This window comes from Thamnophis sirtalis, unplaced genomic scaffold (assembly GCF_051295495.1).
Source record: "Thamnophis sirtalis isolate CommonGarterSnake01/CBP01778 unplaced genomic scaffold, rThaSir2_p1.2 scaffold_19, whole genome shotgun sequence".
NCBI lineage: Eukaryota > Metazoa > Chordata > Lepidosauria > Squamata > Natricidae > Thamnophis > Thamnophis sirtalis.
Genome location: NW_028261399.1, coordinates 1,082,373 through 1,099,989, shown reverse-complemented (window position 1 = coordinate 1,099,989; position 17,617 = coordinate 1,082,373). Strand labels below are relative to the sequence as shown.

The 17,617-nt window shown below is 51.1% G+C and overlaps 2 pseudogenes across 1 annotated transcript in view; both read left to right on the top strand.

Moving 5' to 3' along the window:
- Nucleotides 1-17,573, top strand: part of LOC148042281 (serine/threonine-protein kinase MRCK gamma-like) — a 68,774-nt pseudogene extending 51,201 nt beyond the window's left edge. Inside the window, exons 25-26 of the transcript XR_015695223.1 lie at nt 26-136; nt 17,452-17,573. The product of XR_015695223.1 is annotated as a serine/threonine-protein kinase MRCK gamma-like (transcript). The remainder of the gene's footprint in view (nt 1-25; nt 137-17,451) is intronic.
- Nucleotides 1,343-14,654, top strand: LOC148042282 (prelamin-A/C-like; annotated as a pseudogene).
- Nucleotides 17,574-17,617: the final 44 nt, after the last annotated feature.

Here is a 17,617-nt window from a genome sequence, read left to right as displayed (position 1 = left end):
TTTACGTGGATTTTTTTTTCAATAGGTAGAGGATCATGGAGTAGAAATGGAACGTAATCTAATTAGCATGAAAGTAAAATATCAGTCATTGCAAAAACAGCATAATTTCACCAGAGAACAGTTGCGAAGAGTCGAGGTATGTTAATTTAAAATTTATTCTAGAATTTTATTCTTTCTAATAGCTAAGCATTTCTGTTTTGTACATATATAAAATTGTTACAGAATTAAGATGAGATACAGCTATGGAATTAAGAAAGCTGTGTTTAGGTAACAAAGCTATTTCATCTGTGTAATATTAATATCACTTACTATGTAAATGCTACTTTTCTAGAAACAAGTTGCCTTCTAGCGCAAATTATTTTTGAATTCTTAAAACAAAAAAAAATGGTGAATGGTGCCTTCTTTAATCATGAACCAGCAAAATGTATCGTTACCTTCCTGGCACAAATATCCACATCTTGCTTGGGGAATTCTGGGAGTTGAAGACTACATATCTTAAAGTTGTCAAGATTGAGAAATGCTTATCCATTCTATTTCTGTTGTAGAAAACAAAGTATTAGTATGAAATATTAGGAAGATTTTAGCTTTGGTTGATGTGCTATTCTTAGTCAAAACATTTTCCAGAGTACCCATGCTTGGTATTTTCAGTTGATATTTTCAGTACAAACGAATACTTACAAGAACTGGTGTTAAATCTCATAGAACTGACTTGGCTAACTACAGGTAATCCTCGACTTATGACCACAATTGAGCCCAAAGTTATGTTGTTAAATGAGAATTTTGTTAAGTGACGTTTGCCCCATTTTTTGACATTTCTTGCCACGTTAAGTGAATCACTGCAGACGTTAAGTTAGTCACATGATTGTTAAGTGAATCTGTCTTCCCCATTGACTTTGCAAAAGGGTTGCAAAATGCGATCACATTACTCTGGGACACTGCAACCATCGTAAAATCAGTTGCTGAGTCTGAATTTTGGTCATTTGACCGTGGGGATGCTGCAAATGGTCATAAGTCTGAAAGTTTTTCTGTGCCGTCGTAACTTTAAATGGTCACCAAATGAAAAGTTGTAAGTCAAGGATTACCTTTACTTTTTGAACAGATACTGTATGAACCAGTGTCCAAGCATCTGAATTTTGATCATATGATGATGGGGATACTGCAAATATTGTAACTGTGAAAAACAGTCATAAGTCGCTTTTATCAGTGCAGTTATAACTTTGAACAGTCATTAAATGAACTGTTGCAAGACGAGGACTACCTGTATATTTCATATACATGTAATTAAAAAATGACCAAAATTTGGTTTGATTTGTGGCTGCAGATAGCTGCAGATCTTCGAAGAATGATAGGTTCACAGGGAGAACATGACCAGCTGGACCCTTTACCCAACATGCTTCAACAAAGAAATGGTGAAATAGAAGAAATGAAAGTGAAACAATTAGAAAAACCAATGGTATGTACATGACTAAATTATCAAATCCTTTATTGGCAGTTAGTGAAGGAATGATTTAGAACTACCGTATTTTCACGACCATAAGCCGCACTAAAAATCCTAAATTTTGATCCAAAATCGGCAGTGCGGCTTATAACCCGGTGCGCTTTATATGTGGAAAAAGATCTCCCAGCTGCTTTGCTCCTCGCGACTGCAATAGATGTCCAGAGGCGGCTTTTGGGGCTGGTGGGGATTGGATTTCCGGCTCGGTGGCCCCTGTCGCTTCTGGACGTTGTGGGGAGCCGAGGAGAGTGTGGGGGGGAGCGCGCGGCGGTTCTTGGCGCTCCGGGAGGCGGGAGAGGCGCGCGGTTTGGTTTCTCCTCCCTGGGCGTCGCGGCGGCGGCCCCGGGCGCGCCGATCCCCGTGTTTTTCGCATCGGGGCATGCTCTTGCAGCACGCCCCGATGCGAAAAACACAGAGATCGGGCGACGTCCAGGGAGGAGAAATCAAACCGCGCGCCTCTCCCGCCTCCCGGAGCGCCAAGAACCGCCGCGCGCTCCCCCCCACACTCTCCTCGGCTCCCCACAACGTCCAGAAGCGACAGGGGCCACCGAGCCGGAAATCCAATCCCCACCAGCCCCAAAAGCCGCTTCTGGACATCTGTGGCTCCCGGCGCTCCAGGACGCACCGAAAGCAGCTGGGAGAGGCGCGCGGCTTGGTTTCTCCTCCCTGGACGCCGCAGCAGCAGCCCCAAACTCACCGATCCCAGTGCCTTTCGCATCGGGGCGCGCTGCAAGAGCATGCCCCGATGCGAAAAACACAGAGATCGGTGAGCCCGGGGCCGCCGCTGCGACGTCCAGGGAGGAGAAACCAAGCCGTGCGCCCCTCCCAGCCGCCCTCGGCGCCCCCCGGAGCGCCAAGAACCCTCGTGCCGCTCCTCGCGATGTCCAGAAGCGTCGGGAAATGTGCGGCTTATAACCCGGTGCGCTTTATATGTGGAAAAAGTTAAAAAAATTAACGTTAATTGATACTGCGGCTTTTAATCCGGTGCGGCTTTTGGTCGTGAAAATACGGTAATCTGGAAAACGTTACATAGTATAAGCCCATGCAGCAAAAAGAATCATGAAATAAGAGTGAGTGGCTTAACCATAAATACCTGAGATGTACAACTGAAGAAAATAGATCTCCCATAAAGGAATTTATGCCGAAAATAACATGGGGCCCATCTCTCTCTGACACACAGGGAATAGTGGAGAGTACGCCAAAAGTGAGGGATTCCCAGGCATATAGGTGATGGCAGCAAGAACTATGAAATCAAGGCAAGAGGCACAAGCAGGGTGTTTAAATGCAAAAGGTTTCAGGAAAGGAGTGTGTGAGGGAGCTCCCCAATGCATCATGGATATTCAGTGGCAAAATACCGTAATTAAATTATAATCATGCAATTTCTGTTTCTCAGTTTATAATGTGGTTTTAAGAATGAAATAGGAGCAATTTGCTTTAGAGAGCCCCAAAATTGGAATAAAAATGAAACGGGGCCATGCTTCTTCCAACGATTGTCAATCCTGAAGTGAATGTGGCTGAGGCCATCTTTGAAGCTTTAGGGTTGCCACAAGGAAGAAGAAGGGACAGGACAGGGGAAAATAACTAACTGGGGGCTTGTAGTCAAACCAAGAACATTCCAACACGTGACTGGGGGAGAGGAGGAGTGGAGTGACCAAGCAACTGGCCAGCACCTCTATTGGACAATATAACTGATGACTTGGGGGAAGGGTAACTTTTTAAATTTTATAATTAAAAAGTAATTAGATGAAAACCACAGGAACTTTCAGAGTTGGTTTTCACCAGTTGTGTCAATATGATGTATCCAATAAAATGTTCTTTGAGGAATCTACTTGCCTTGGAGTTCTGCTTTCTATGGGTGCATTACTTGGAACACTGACAGATACAGAAGAATGACTTTGGGTTGTTTTTACCCTTATCCCAAGCATTGTTCATCATGATTGTAGATGATACTGAAAGACTTGAGGAACTCCATTACTGAGGAATAGTACACACAATAGTTTGCTCTGTCAATCTCAGTTCCAGGAAGTACAATAAAGAAGGGAAGTGGTGTTACAACTTTGCATTTATATAAAGACAAGCTTTAATATTCATTGAGCAAGCCATTTTGGAATAAGAACCCAAAATGTGTTTTCATGGTTGTGTTTTCTAGGCTGATTTCACGAAGCATAAAAGCAATAAAATACCACAAATATCTATTTGGTGTGTAAGCTGTTAATTTCATTAATCATTTGATAATTTTCCTCTTGAAGATAGTTGAATTTATATATTCCCTTATACATATTTTTACCTCAGGCTATAGCATAATTTCATACATTGAATGGGATGATTTCCCCTATCTGAAGGTGGGCCCAAGCTGATCTTTCCTGGTCTTAGTCCAATACCTTAATCATACACCACTTTCAATGTTTTAATATTACTTCATGAGCCAGATTCAATGATATTTTTCAATGATAATTGAAGTTGTTCTCTTCCTTCAATTTTTTTTCCTTCTGTATTCTCTCCTGAAAGCGACAGATTTTCGCTGGCTAGAAAAGTCATTATTGTTCTGTACTGAGAGCGTCATAAATCTTTTTGAATGGTTTTGGCTGCTAATTTTGCTTCATATATTACACGTTTTTAATCCTAATATCTTTATATGGGGATTAAGTGAAAAAGATGGAAGGAACTGAGACCTGCGATGTGAAGGTTGACTTTATGCAATTGTATGTTTTCTAATACTTACTTTTTGTTTCCTTATTTTTAGTAAAGAGAAAGAAAATTTGAAGAATGAATTATCTTTACAGCTGGTATCCTTCTGCGACGACTGCGGGAGATAGGGGTGGGCGGCACTGTTTTGCAGTGGTTCTCCTCCTATCTCTCGGACAGGTCGCAGTCGGTGTTGGTGGGGGGGCAGAGATCGTCCCTGAGGCCCCTAACTTATGGGGTGCCGCAGGGGTCGGTCCTATCCCCCCTACTATTTAACATTTACATGAAACCGCTGGGCGAGATCATCCGAAGGCACGGGATAAAATACCACCAATATGCGGACGATACACAGTTGTATCTGTCCGCCCCGTGCCAACTCAATGAAGCGGTGGACGTGATGAGCCGGGGTCTAGAAGCCGTTAAAGACTGGATGAGAGCAAACAAGCTGATACTCAACCCAGACAAGACCGAGTGGCTGTTGTGTTTCCCTCCCAAAAATTTGACCAACATACCATCACTCAGGCTGGGGGGACAAAACTTATACCCCTCAGAAAGGGCCCGCAACTTGGGAGTCCTCCTGGACCCACAGCTGACTTTTGACCACCATCTCTCAGCTGTGACCAGGGGGGCATTTGCCCAGGTTCGCCTGGTGCGCCAGTTGCGGCCCTACCTGAATCGGGAGGCCCTCACAACAGTCACTCGAGCCCTTGTGATCTCCAGGCTGGAATACTGTAATGTGCTCTACATGGGGCTGCCCTTGAAGAGCATCCGGAGACTTCAGCTAGTCCAGAATGCGGCCGCGCGAGTGATCGTGGGCGCACCACGGTTCGCCCACATAACACCGATCCTCCGTGAGCTGCACTGGCTACCTGTCGATCTCCGGGTGCACTTCAAGGTCCTACTCACCACCTATAAAGCGCTCCATGGTAGTGGATCTGGCTATTTGAGAGACCGCCTTCTGCCAATTACCTCCCTGCGTCCCATCAGATCGCATAGAGTTGGCCTCCTCCGTATTCCATCCACCAGTCAGTGCCGACTGGCGACTACTCGGAGGAGAGCCTTCTCTGTTACGGCTCCGACACTATGGAACAATCTCCCCGTGGAGATTCGTACCCTCACCACCGTCCAGGCCTTCCGCACAGCCCTCAAGAACTGGCTAGCCCGTCAGGCCTGGGGATAAGTCTACTTTTGCCCCTCCCGAATGCTGAGTGAATGTTGAGTTTTACTGTTTAATTTATTTTGTTCACATTTCTTTTGTATTGTCCTACACTCCCTTTCCTTTTTGATTGTAAGCCGCCCTGAGTCCCCTCAGGGAAAAGGGCGGCCTATAAATGTCCAATAAATGACAAATGACAAAATGACAATGGCCACACCGCCACCCCTTCCCCGGGCTCTCGGCTGATGCAGCACCTGAAATCCGGCTGGGCACATCTCAACGAGGGGGACTCCTCCCTCCGTGCCCAGCCATGTTTCAGTAATACATGCCAGGTCTGCGCCCTCATCAGTTATCAAGTCCCGGATGAGGGGGGCCTTATGAACGACAGACCTGGCATTTAGCGACAGCAGCCTGAGACCAGGGTCCTGATTACTCGCGCCATCTGACCTTGGAGTGGGACTCCTAGGGCCGGAAGGAGGGATCTCTATGACACAGCGAGCCCTCCTTCCCCGATGATGGCCTGCCCTAAAGTCCCCGCCATATCTGCCTCTCCCTGTTATGACCGCGATGCTCCGACCCTCTCCCGTGGATATAGCTCCCCCAACCACCCCGATGGCCCCCGCATACCCCGCCAGGTCCTCCGAATCACTCATACCCAAACTCTCACACAAACAGTCCTCACTGAAAAAGTTAAAACACCAATACAACTATTTAATAATAAAAAGTGAGATCATTCATATCATCTCAAGCAATCCCATGCACTCAACATACCGATTAAAAGAGATATAGGAAAAAGTCGCGCAGGTTCACAGCGTCTGTAGGCCGAAGCCTCACCCCCCCTCTGTTTCTCACCAGTGGTCCGAGTAAAATTAAGCAAGCGCTGTCCAAGATAGGAATCCAGAGGTAGATGCACATAATAATAGTCAAAGCAACTGAGGTTGAGGCAGCAAGGTCAGCAGCCCAAATCACCCACCCAACCATGATAACCATGGTCCAGTTGGTGACAAACCACATACCACTCCTCCTCAGGCCCCAGCGCAGCATGGTTACTCAGCCAGGTCTGTGGTCAGATCTAAGTCCAATGCGAAGGTTAAATATTGCACACCCTCCTGGTCACACACCGTCTTATCGCTTCTCCCAATCCCACAGTGAAGGCTCCTCACTTCCTCTCCTCCAAAACTAGCGAGCCAGGGTCTAATCGTGGTCTTGCCGTCTTAGCGCTGTCCCTGCCACCACCGTTGCATTGAAAAAAAACGCCGGACTAAAGGGAGTTCAAAGTGCCACCGCCATTTTCTGCATCCAGCGTGGGGGGGGGACTCTCCGGAGCGTGCAGGTGTCCAGGGGGCGCGTGGGCAACCCCCCTTCAGCGCTCCTCACTCCTTGCTCCTCACTTCACACTCCAAAAAAAAACCGGCAGCCAGGAGGTTTAGGCTTGCTGTAGCCGGCATAGAGTAAAAGCCCTCGTGCTGCCCCCGTTCGCCTGGGGGGATGGGAAAGGCCATTCATGTGTAACTACGGTCGTCGTTCGCCGTTCGCACCACCCGGGCCGTCTGGAGGAGGGGGGAGCCACTCGTATACCTCTTCCCCACCACCTCACAGGGCTCAAAAACAGGGCTCAAAACAAAACGCAGCAGTTCTTTTGGCTGCGAGCCGCCCGTATTGTCTCCTTGGGAGGGGGAAAGCCCGTTCACAGTCTCTCGCTGCCACTCCAGACAGCCGCCGCTCGCAGTCTCTGGGGGGGGGAGGAAGGAGGGGAGCCATTCGTATGCTTCTTCCCCACCACCTCCCAGGGCTCAAAACAAAGCACAGCAGTTCTTTCGGCTGCAAGCCGCCCGTATCATCTCTGGGGGGGGGGGGGGAGGCCGTTCACAGTCTCTTGCTACCACTCGCTGCCACTCCGACAGTTGCTCTGTCTGGGGCTGTCAGGGGCTGTCCGGGAAGGCTTCTCATCAACAATCGCCGTTCCCTGTTCCTCTCAAGTTCCTCTTACCAGGCCTAGCTCTTCCGGCATCAAACTGCAGCAAAACTCGAATTATCAGCTGTTGTTTGTTCTTCTTCATGCCCGAGCGAAAAGCTCAAGCAGCCATCTTCCTCGCACATGCGCGTTATTTTTTTTTCTGGGAGTTGAAGTCCACAAGTCTTAAAGTTGCCAAGTTTGGGAACCACTGATTTAGGGGACTGTGGTTGCCAGCCTCTGCCAACTGTCATCCTGCCTCAAACCTCTGTGGCTGCCCTCCCAGTGGCCGTTGCTTAGTGACCCCTGGTGGGGTCACCTCTGATGTCACAGTGGAGGGAGGGGAGGGGGCTGGGGGGGGCTGCAACCGTCAGGAAAGACCCAGCCCTCCCCACCCAGCCCAGCTCCCTGCTGCCCAAAGCCCCCATCATGGCCACCTAAAACAATCACGGTCACCTATTCCTCTTCCTGCTCAGGTCTTTTTTGGTGGGGGGTCCAAAGCCCCCTGGCAGCAGCAGCAGCTCCCCTCCCAGGACCCCCCCCGAAGGGTAAGGTGACCAGATTTTCAGATTGGTAAAGAGGGACACCTTTGACCGGGGGGGGGAGGGGGGTTGATTAAAAATGTTATACGGAGCAACAAAATTTTTCATACAACGCAAAAATAGTATTGTAATTTTTTAAAAAAAATTCAGCAAAACTACAATTTACAAATATAAATTGTAACTGTTGCCAAACATCAAAATTTTGATCACGTGGCCATGAGGATGCTGCAACGGTCGCTAAGTGTGAAAATGGTTGCTAAGTGTGAAAAATGGCCATCGGTCACTTTTTTCAATGCCATTGTCACTTTGGTCACTATACCACCTTTCTTGCCACAGTTCTTAAGTGAATAACTGCCAAAGTCCATCTTGCCTTCCGGGGGGGCTGCTGGGAAGGCTCTTTCCTCCTGACCCCATCGCCGCTTCTTTCCCTTTCAGGAACGCCAAGAAGGAAGGAGACCTGCTCGCTGCCCAGGCCCGCCTGGAGGATGTGGAGGCCCTGCTCAACTCCAAGGAGGCTGCGCTCAGCACCGCCTTGGGGGAGAAGCGCAACCTGGAGGCTGAAGTCCGTGACCTCAGAGGCCAGCTGGCCAAGGTAGACCAGGCACACCTGCGAAGAACCCCGGGGGTCCCTCTGCTCCGCCCTCGAGATGGGAGGGGGCCTCTTTCTCCTTCTGGGCCTCCCTCCCGCGTCCATCTTTGGACTCCCGGTCCCAAAACGTGCCAGGAGGAGTGAGTTTGTAGGCTCAGGTAGACTATGCCTGTAAATGTCTCTTGTGCAGAAGGGGAAGGGTCCTTCTGCTAGGACAGCGGTTCCCAAACTTGGCAACTTTAAGACTTGTGGACTTCAACTCCCAGAATTCTCCAGCCAGCAGAGCTGGGAGTTGAAGTCCACAAGTCTTAAAGTTGCCAAGTTTGGGAACCACTGTGCTAGGAGACCGGTCACCAGCCTTCCAGGTCCTTCCTAGGCTGGTCGACCTTTTTAGGCTTCCAGGACAGAAGGCAGGCTGGTGGTCTTTGAGTTTCTTCCCCCTCCCGGACAATGGGTGGCTGGGCTCCTGCGATGCTTTTAATTTGGCCATGCTTCCTCTTTGGGTGGCTTCTGTAATCGTGGCTTTAACGTGTGCTGTGCCGGAAGGAGGCCAAAACAGCAGGAAGATACAGAAGAATATTTCTTCAGCTTGGCAGCTGACGGGGGAATTCTGGGAGTTGAAGTCCACCCATCATTCAGCTGCCAAGGTTGAGGATTTCCTTGGTCTGTGAGGACCAGCAGAGCTGTTGACTGTGCTCAGTTGTGGCCCTTCAAAGGTAGACTGCTCCTGGCCACAGAGGTGCCATCGACTGTCCTGAATTTAGTCCCTCCTTGCCTCTGCTTTCCCCACTTTATGTCCGTCCTGCACCCTCTCTGGGCTGTGCTCCAGGACAGTCTGGATTTTAAGATCAGCTTCATTTTACCTTCACTCCCCCCACCCTCCCACTTGCTCCCCCAAACTGGCTGGGGGGGCTGGAGAAGCTCATTGTGTAAATGCTTTACCAGTTGACATTCACGTCTGCAGGCACCAGGTGAGGCCAGCAGGGGGCGGTGGAGCCCACCATTTGCCAAGGCAGAGAGGAGGAATGGACAGCTGGACAGCAAATGGACTCTTCCATTCACCGGCCTTTCAGAGGATCTGGCTGTGGGGACTCTTGCTCCCATCATCCCCAGCCAGGGATCTTCCTCCCTGCCCAGGGGCATTTTCCATTTGTTTGTTTGTTTCTATAGTTTATTTATTTATATCCTGCCTTTATTATTTTTATGAACAACTCAAATTGGCCACAATACCAAATTACTCCTCCTTCCTGTTTTTCCCAGCACAACAACCCTGTGAGGTGGGCTGGGCTGAGAGAGAAGGAGCGGTGCCAAAGTCACACGGTCGGCTTTCACGCCCAAGTAGAACTCCCAGTCCCCCTGTGATTGGTCCAAAGTAACCCAGGGACTTCTGTGCCTAAGGCAGGACTAGAACTCCCAGTCCCCCTGTGATTGGACCAAAGTCACCCGGGGCTTCTGTGCCTAAGGTGAGACTAGAACTCCCAGTCTCCTGGTGGTTGGACCAAAGTCACCCAGGGGCTTCTGTACCTAAGGCAGGACTAGAACTCCCAGTCTCCTGGTGATTACACCAAAGTCCCCCCAGGGGCTTTTATGCCTAAGGCGGGACTAGAACTCCCAGTCTCCTGGTGGTTGGACCAAAGTCACCCAGGGGCTTCTGTACCTAAGGCAGGACTAAAACTCCCAGTCTCCTGGTGATTACACCAAAGTCCCCCCAGGGGCTTTTATGCCTAAGGCGGGACTAGAACTCCCAGTCCCCCTGTGATTGGTCCAAAGTAACCCGGGGCTTCTGTGCCAAAGGCAGGACTAAAACTCCCAGTCTCCCTGGGATTGGACCAAAGTCACCCAGGGACTTCTGTGTCTAAGGCAGGACTAGAACTCCCAGTCCCCCTGTGATTGGTCCAAAGTAACCCGGGGCTTCTGTGCCTAAGATAGGACTAGAACTCCCAGTCCCCTTGTGATTGGACCAAAGTCACCCGGGGCTTCTGTGCCTAAGGTGGGACTAGAACTCCCAGTCTCCTGGTGGTTGGACCAAAGTCACCCAGGGGCTTCTGTACCTAAGGCAGGACTAGAACTCCCAGTCTCCTGGTGATTACACCAAAGTCCCCCCAGGGACTTTTATGCCTAAGGCGGGACTAGAACTCCCAGTCTCCTGGTGGTTGGACCAACGTCACCCAGGGGCTTCTGTACCTAAGGCAGGACTAGAACTCCCAGTCTCCTGGTGATTACACCAAAGTCCCCCCAGGGGCTTTTATGCCTAAGGCGGGACTAGAACTCCCAGTCCCCCTGTGATTGGTCCAAAGTAACCCGGGGCTTCTGTGCCTAAGGCAGGACTAGAACTCCCAGTCCCCCTGTGATTGGACCAAAGTCACCCAGGGACCTCTGTGCCTAAGGTGGGACTAGAACTCCCAGTCTCCTGGTGGTTGGACCAAAGTCACCCAGGGACTTCTGTGCCTAAGGTGGGACTAGAAATCCCAGTCTCCTGGTGATTACACCAAAGTCCCCCCAGGGGCTTTGATGCCTAAGGCGGGACTAGAACTCCCAGTCTCCTGGTGATTGGACCAAAGTCACCCAGGGGCTTCTGTGCCTAAGGCGGGACTAGAACTCCCAGTCTCCTGGTGGTTGGACCAAAGACACCCAGGAGCTTCTGTGCCTAAGATGGGACTAGAACTCCCAGTCTCCTGGTGATTAGACCAAAGTCACCCTGGGCTTCTGTGCCTAAGGCCGGACTAGAACTCCCAACCTCCTGCTAGTATTCATTTGCTGACAGGTGCCTTCTGGCTTTCCTTCTGCTTCAGACTCTCTGGCGTTTTTCCCTCCCTGCAGATTCTTAAGAGGCTTGAGGAGACCTTCAGTGGGAGAAGCTGAATCGGGATGGATGGCTTAAACTCCCAGTTCTTGACTAGGGGAGAGGTACCTGAAGAGGATGGTGCTCCTTTGGAGCAGCTGAGGCTACACAGGCTCTCCCTTCCGGGCGTGACAGGGGTCCTTCCTTTGTCCCCCTGCAGTTGGAGGTGTCCTCGGAGGAGCCAATGTCACGACAACACAACGTGCGGTCTCGACAGTCCAAGACCGCTGTTAACACTTTTGCCACTGGACGGTCCAGTTGGACCTAAACCATCCCGTAGAGACGATGAACAGGAAGACAAAGCCTTGCTGGTCTCAGGGACATCGCAAAGTCTCTGATTGACCCAAGGGATGCGCTTCAAGCTGGCGGCAAACAGGCAGCCCTAAGCTGACGAAGTCGGAGACGGCTCCGGAAAGAAGGAAGTGAAAGTGAGTCCATCGGGTGAGGTTTTTTGTTTTTCTATTCTGAGAAGATTGGCCAAAGAAACTTTTTTTAAAAGATAAATTAGTCCTTTAAGTAAAAGAATAAAGCGACGAATTTAATTCTTATTGGACTGCCTTGGAAAGTTTTTGGGTTTTTTTGTAACGATATTTTGTGGATTGAAGTGACCGTAAGGTTTCCTGTTTCTCCGCTTGAAGTGAACGGATTGATTTTTTTTCCTCTATTTTTTGTCACTTTATTTTTTGGCTTGAACTAAAACCCTCTTTTTTAAAGCACACTTAAATAATTGTAGTTAAATGAGAATTGTGGTACATTGATAGTAAAATGCATAAAGATTTAAAATATACAATTCAATATGAATGGTATAGGTAATGATTGTGGAAGAAACGCACAAAACGTATTTGTAACCAATCGACACGCTTTCTACAAGATGTAATGAAGGATGATTCTTTTTTTCTGTTTTTGTTTAATTAAAACAATAAAAAAAACTTTTCCAAAAAAAGAGGGTGGGCTCTCCCTTCTGGGCGTGACGGGGGTCCCTCCTTTGTCCCCCTGCAGTTGGAGGGAGCCTTGGCCAACATCAAGAAGCAGCTTCAGGATAAAATGCTGTGGCAGATGGATGCGGAGAACAGGCTGCAGAGCCTGAAGGAGGAGCTGGATTCCAGAAAAACATCTACAGTGAGGTGAGTCCCAGAATCCAGAAGGTCCCCTTAGAGGTCATCTAGCCCAACCCTGCCCTGTCTAGAAAGGGGACCCTGCTGCTCCATAGCTCTCGTAGTCACGAATTCCCCCTTACTTTGAGTTGGGGGTTTCCCTCCGTATAAGACCCACCCATTCTAAAATAAAGCTTATTGTTAAGTTTCCTTATAAAATAAAAACAGAGAAAAAACAGAAGTTAGAGAAGGAAGAGACAAGAGACGGAGAGAAAAAAGTGGAGACTTCAAACTTTTTTCATGCAGGTAGTCCTGGAGTTGCAGCAGTTCATTTAGTGACTGCTCAAAGTTACAACGGCCCTGAAAAACGTGGTGTGGGACTGTCCTTCCCCTGCATGACGGTGGCCTCCATCCCCAGGGTCCTTTCCTGATCCCCTTTTGCAACCTGCTGACAGACAAAGTCAAAGCCAGATTCACTTAACAACCTAGGTTGTTAACAACTGAAGCGATTCATTTAGCGACTGTGGCAAGAAAAGTCATAAAATGGGGCAAAGCTCACTTAACAAATGTTTCACTTAGCAACAGAAATGTTGGGCTCAACAGTGGACGTAAGTTGAGGACTACCTGTACAGTGGCAAAGAATCCCCCCCCCCCCAGTTTACATTTCCCAATATTTCAAGCCATTTCACTAATAATAGCTAATCACTAATCGTCCGAACCTAAGCGACAGAGAGTCCCTCTCCATGGGCTGGGAGACTTGAACTCGCCACCCTGCCTTGGGCCAGGCAGTCAGCCCAGCTCCTGCAGCCTCTTCTCCCCACATCTGGGAACGGCCCCACAGAGGAGCTGGAGATCCTGGGGGCTGCAGGGGGGGCTGGGGGGGGAAGGGGTTGCGGTTGGGGGGGATTGTGCCTCCCTGCCAGTCCTGGGATGCCCTGCTCACCCTCTGCCCCCGGCAGGAGCTCCGTGAGAGCAAACGCCGCCACGAGACGCGCCTGGTAGAGACCGACAACGGGCGCCAGCGGGAGTTCGAGAACAAGCTGGCCGATGCGCTGCAGGACCTCCGTGGGCAGCACGAGGCCCAGGACAGGCTCTACAAGGATGAGCTGGAGACGACCTATGCAGCCAAGGTAGGTCGCCCGGGGGTGGCTGGGGGGTGGACTCCCACTCCCATCCTCCCCAAGCCGCCATCCTTCTGCTGCCCCCTCCCTTTCAGGTGCTCTGGAGTCCAGAGAAGGCCCCCCTGCTCCCCCTCACCGCAGCCTTGAGAGGGTGGGGGGTGGGGGCACTGAGACAGGACAGGGCCAAGCTCTTAGCCTTGGAGGGGGAGGGGTCCCCACTCCTGCCCTGCAGAGCAGTCTGAGCAGCCTTGAGGTCTAGCCCCTTTGCCATAAGCCTCTTTCTGGCCTTTGCAGCTGGAAAACGCCAAGCAGTCGGCCGAGAGGAACAGCAGCCTGGCTGGGACGGCTCACGAGGAGCTTCAGCAGACACGGATTCGCATCGACAGCCTCTCCGCCCAGCTCAGCCAGCTGCAGAAGCAGGTAGGGGCCCCGCGGGGGGAGGGGCGGGAGGGGGGCAGCTCCCACGGCCGCTCGGCCTCCAGCCGCTTTAGCTCCGGCCGCAGGAAGGGCGTCTCTTTGTGGCACCTGGTTCTGGGCCCCCCTTAGAAGGTTTGGGGGTGCTGGTGGTCCTGGACTTACAACCATTTGTTAGTGACCGTTCAGTGTTACGGTGGCCCTGAAAAAAAGGGTTTTTTTTAAAGAAAAAGAATAAAAATATATATAATAATAAAAAATCAGCCGATGGGCAGAAGCGCCGTATGTGGAGGACTGGCTCTGGGGGGCAACGTCCCGTTGGCCACTTTACGGGGCCCCCTCCCGATGGGAGGCCTCCCCTCTTCCCTCCCTGGGGGAGGACATCCAGTGCCCCCCCCCTGCAATCTTTAGGGTCAAGCCCTGCCGCAGTTGGAGACCCTGCTTGCCCTCCACCCTTTTGGGTTGGGATGGAAAGGGATTGGGGATCTGGGGCAGGGGTCTGCTCCCCCCCTCCCCCGTCCAGGCCCTCACCCCTCTCTTGCCTTCCCCCCCCCCCCAAGCTGGCAGCCAAGGAGGCAAAGCTGCGGGACCTGGAGGATTCCCTGGCCTGGGAGCGGGATACCAGCCGCGGAGAAGGAGCGGGAGATGGCCCGGATCTCCACTGGCACTGCAGTGGCTCTGGAGAAGGGAGGAAGAGGGGAAGAAGCAGAGCTAAGTTTGGATAAATTAACAATGTTTTACTCAAATTCAGGAAGAACGTGAGATGAATCGAGATTTTCAAGTTCAAGTTGAAGAACAGATCTGCGCATGTGCGAGATCCGAGATGGCTGCTAGGCGTTTTTCTCCGTGCTGATTTAAACGGAAAAACGCTGGAAACCCCAAGAAAACCGAGCCAATTTTTCTATGAAGAGCTCCTTAGGGATGTCCGAAGTCTGGGGGATCCGAAGGGGCCAGACCTCTGCGGGGGCTGCCATTCTCGGGCGCCCCCGACTCGCTCAAACATCATCGGAGGTCTGTGTGTTGCCTGACGGTAGAGGAAGTGAAGCCACGCTGGGAACGGCGATAGCGGATTTCGGCGTCTTTGGCGTTTTTCGCTGGCAGCGACTTTCCTCGGCGCTATTTAAAGGTTCTGGTGCCCTCGTCTTGCTAGCTGCACTCCCTGGGGGCTTTTTCTGTTTACCATCTCCCCGGAATGCAAGCGGACGGATGGAGGAATTACTGGAACTGGTGATAGCGCTCTGTGGGGGCTCTGCTCAGCCGCCATTATTCTGGAGAGAGAGCAGACGGATAAGAACACTGCTGACGGTGAGCGTGTTGGCTGTGGTTTTTAGGGGCTTTGCTGGACTATTGCTGCTTCGGAGGGAGAGTGGACGATCATTACTACTGGGACTGAGGAAGCTGGGCGGCTGGCTTTGCCTGGTGCCGCGGCAGTCCCTTCGGATGGCTCTCCCTCCCGTATGGCTTTGCCTTCGCCCCGTCTTTGCCCCCCTCTTCCGCTCTTGCCTGGTCAGGTGGCCCTATAGAAGTGACTCCATCTTTGCTTACCCCCGCTGTTGTGAGGCTTCCCCCTGTGTTCTCTGTTTGGCTCTGGACTATCGCTTACTGTGGCATTTTAACATCTGGCCTTTCTCTGCCACAGCCTCTGGACTCCTAGGCTTGTTGGCATATTTCCATCTGACTTGGACTATTGTCACTATTACTATCCTTTGTGACTGCCCTCGTGCCATCGCCCTAGACAGTGCCTGTACAAGAAAACCTTTTACCATCTTGGACTGCTCCGGCCGGTTGAACTTTTATAAATTTGCAGAAGAAGAGAGGGGTTATAAGACACCCCCCCATATATTCCACCCGAACTGTAACTGGTCTCCAGCTACTTCAACCTTGAACACTAAGAGCCAGCTCTGTTAACTGACCTCGCATTTTAAACCTGTAATTAACTGCGCAACTTATTTTATTTTCTTCCTTTTCTTTCATCTTTTTTTTCCTCTCTTTGTATGGGATATGCATGGGATATGTATGAGATGAATGAATGTCCCACTTTTTATTATTATACTGTTGTAATTTTCTGTGTTTTAACTTTTACGTGGGGACTGCTTGGGGGAGTGCATGGGTATGTATGATTCGGAGGACCTGGCGGGGGATGCGGGGGCCATGGGGGTGGTTGAGGGGACTAGAGACACGGGAGAGGGTCGGAGTATCACGGTCGTAACAGGGAGGGGCAGATATGGCGGGGACTTTAGGGCGGGCCATTACCGGGGAAGGAGGGTTCCCTACATTACAGAGATCCCTCCTTCCGGCCCTATGAGTCCCACTCCGAGACCAGATGGCGTAAGCAATCAGGACCCTGGACTCAGGCTGCTGTCGCTAAATGCCAGGTCTGTGGTACATAAAGCTCCTCTCGTCCGGGACTTAATTTTAGACGAGAGGGCAGACCTGGCATGTATTACTGAAACCTGGCTGGGCCCAGAGGGAGGAGTCCCCCTTGTAGAGCTGTGCCCAGAAGGATTTCAGGTGCTGCACCAGCCGAAAGCCCAGGGAAGGGGTGGGGGTGTGGCGATTGTTATCCGGGAGTCATTAGCTCCTCGTAGGGTCCCTGCTCCGGAGCTTGCCGGGTGTGAGTCCCTGCTGGTAAAGTTGGACCTCAAGGGTCAAGTGGGTCTGCTGTTAACGTACCTGCCTCCCAACAGCGTTGCAGCAGCCCTCCCCTCGCTCCTCGAGTCGGTAGCCGAGCTGGCAATTGAGTTCCCTAGGCTGATGGTCCTGGGGGACTTTAATTTGCCGTCGCTCGGCGAACACTCTGATGGGGCGCAGGAGCTCATGGCTTCCATGACAGCCATGGGCTTGACCCAAGTAATTCGGGGCCCAACCCATTCAGCGGGTCACATGCTCGACCTCGTATTCCTCTCGGAGCAGTGGATTTGTGATCTTGGTCTCAGGGGTAACGACATCATACCCCTGTCGTGGTCAGACCACTGCCTACTGAGGCTTGACTTCCGGAGGCCAAACCCCCACTGTAGGGAGGAGGAACTGACCAGGTGGTTCCGCCCCAGGCGACTTATGGAGCCGTCAAGGTTCCAGACGGAGCTTGGGGTTATTCCTGATACTTTCGCCCACAGTCCGGTAGAGACTCTGGTTGCTGCTTGGCACTCGGCAGCATCGGAGACCCTCTACCGGATTGCGCCACTACGGCCCCTCCGAGGCGGCGGATCCCGGAGACCTCCTTGGTTTACCGAGGAACTCCGGGAGATGAAGCGCCGGAGGAGACGCCTGGAGCACCTATGGAGGTCCGATAAGTCCGAATCGAACCGAGCAATAGTAACCACCTGCACCAAGGAATACACCAGGGCTCTTAGGGCAGCGAAAAGATCTTATATAGCCACCTTGGTTGCGTCCGCTGAGTCCCGCCCAGCCGCCCTGTTTAGGATAACCCGCTCCCTACTGAATAGTAGGTTATATAGAGATAATAATAGAGATCTTCAAGTTCAAGTTGAAGAACAGTTGCAAAGAGTCGAGGTATGTTAATTTAAAATTTATTCTAGAATTTTATTCTTTCTAATAGCTGCCCAGGATGTAGGAGCGGGGCAGGAGGCTCTCCCCGAGGTTGGTGCCTCCACTGAGGTAGCTGCGCATGATGGTGAAGCTGGAGGAGGAGGAACCGGTGGACATGGTGCTGGTGCCCACATTCGTGCCCCCGGATGACTTCTCTGCCGGCTGCCCACATGTGC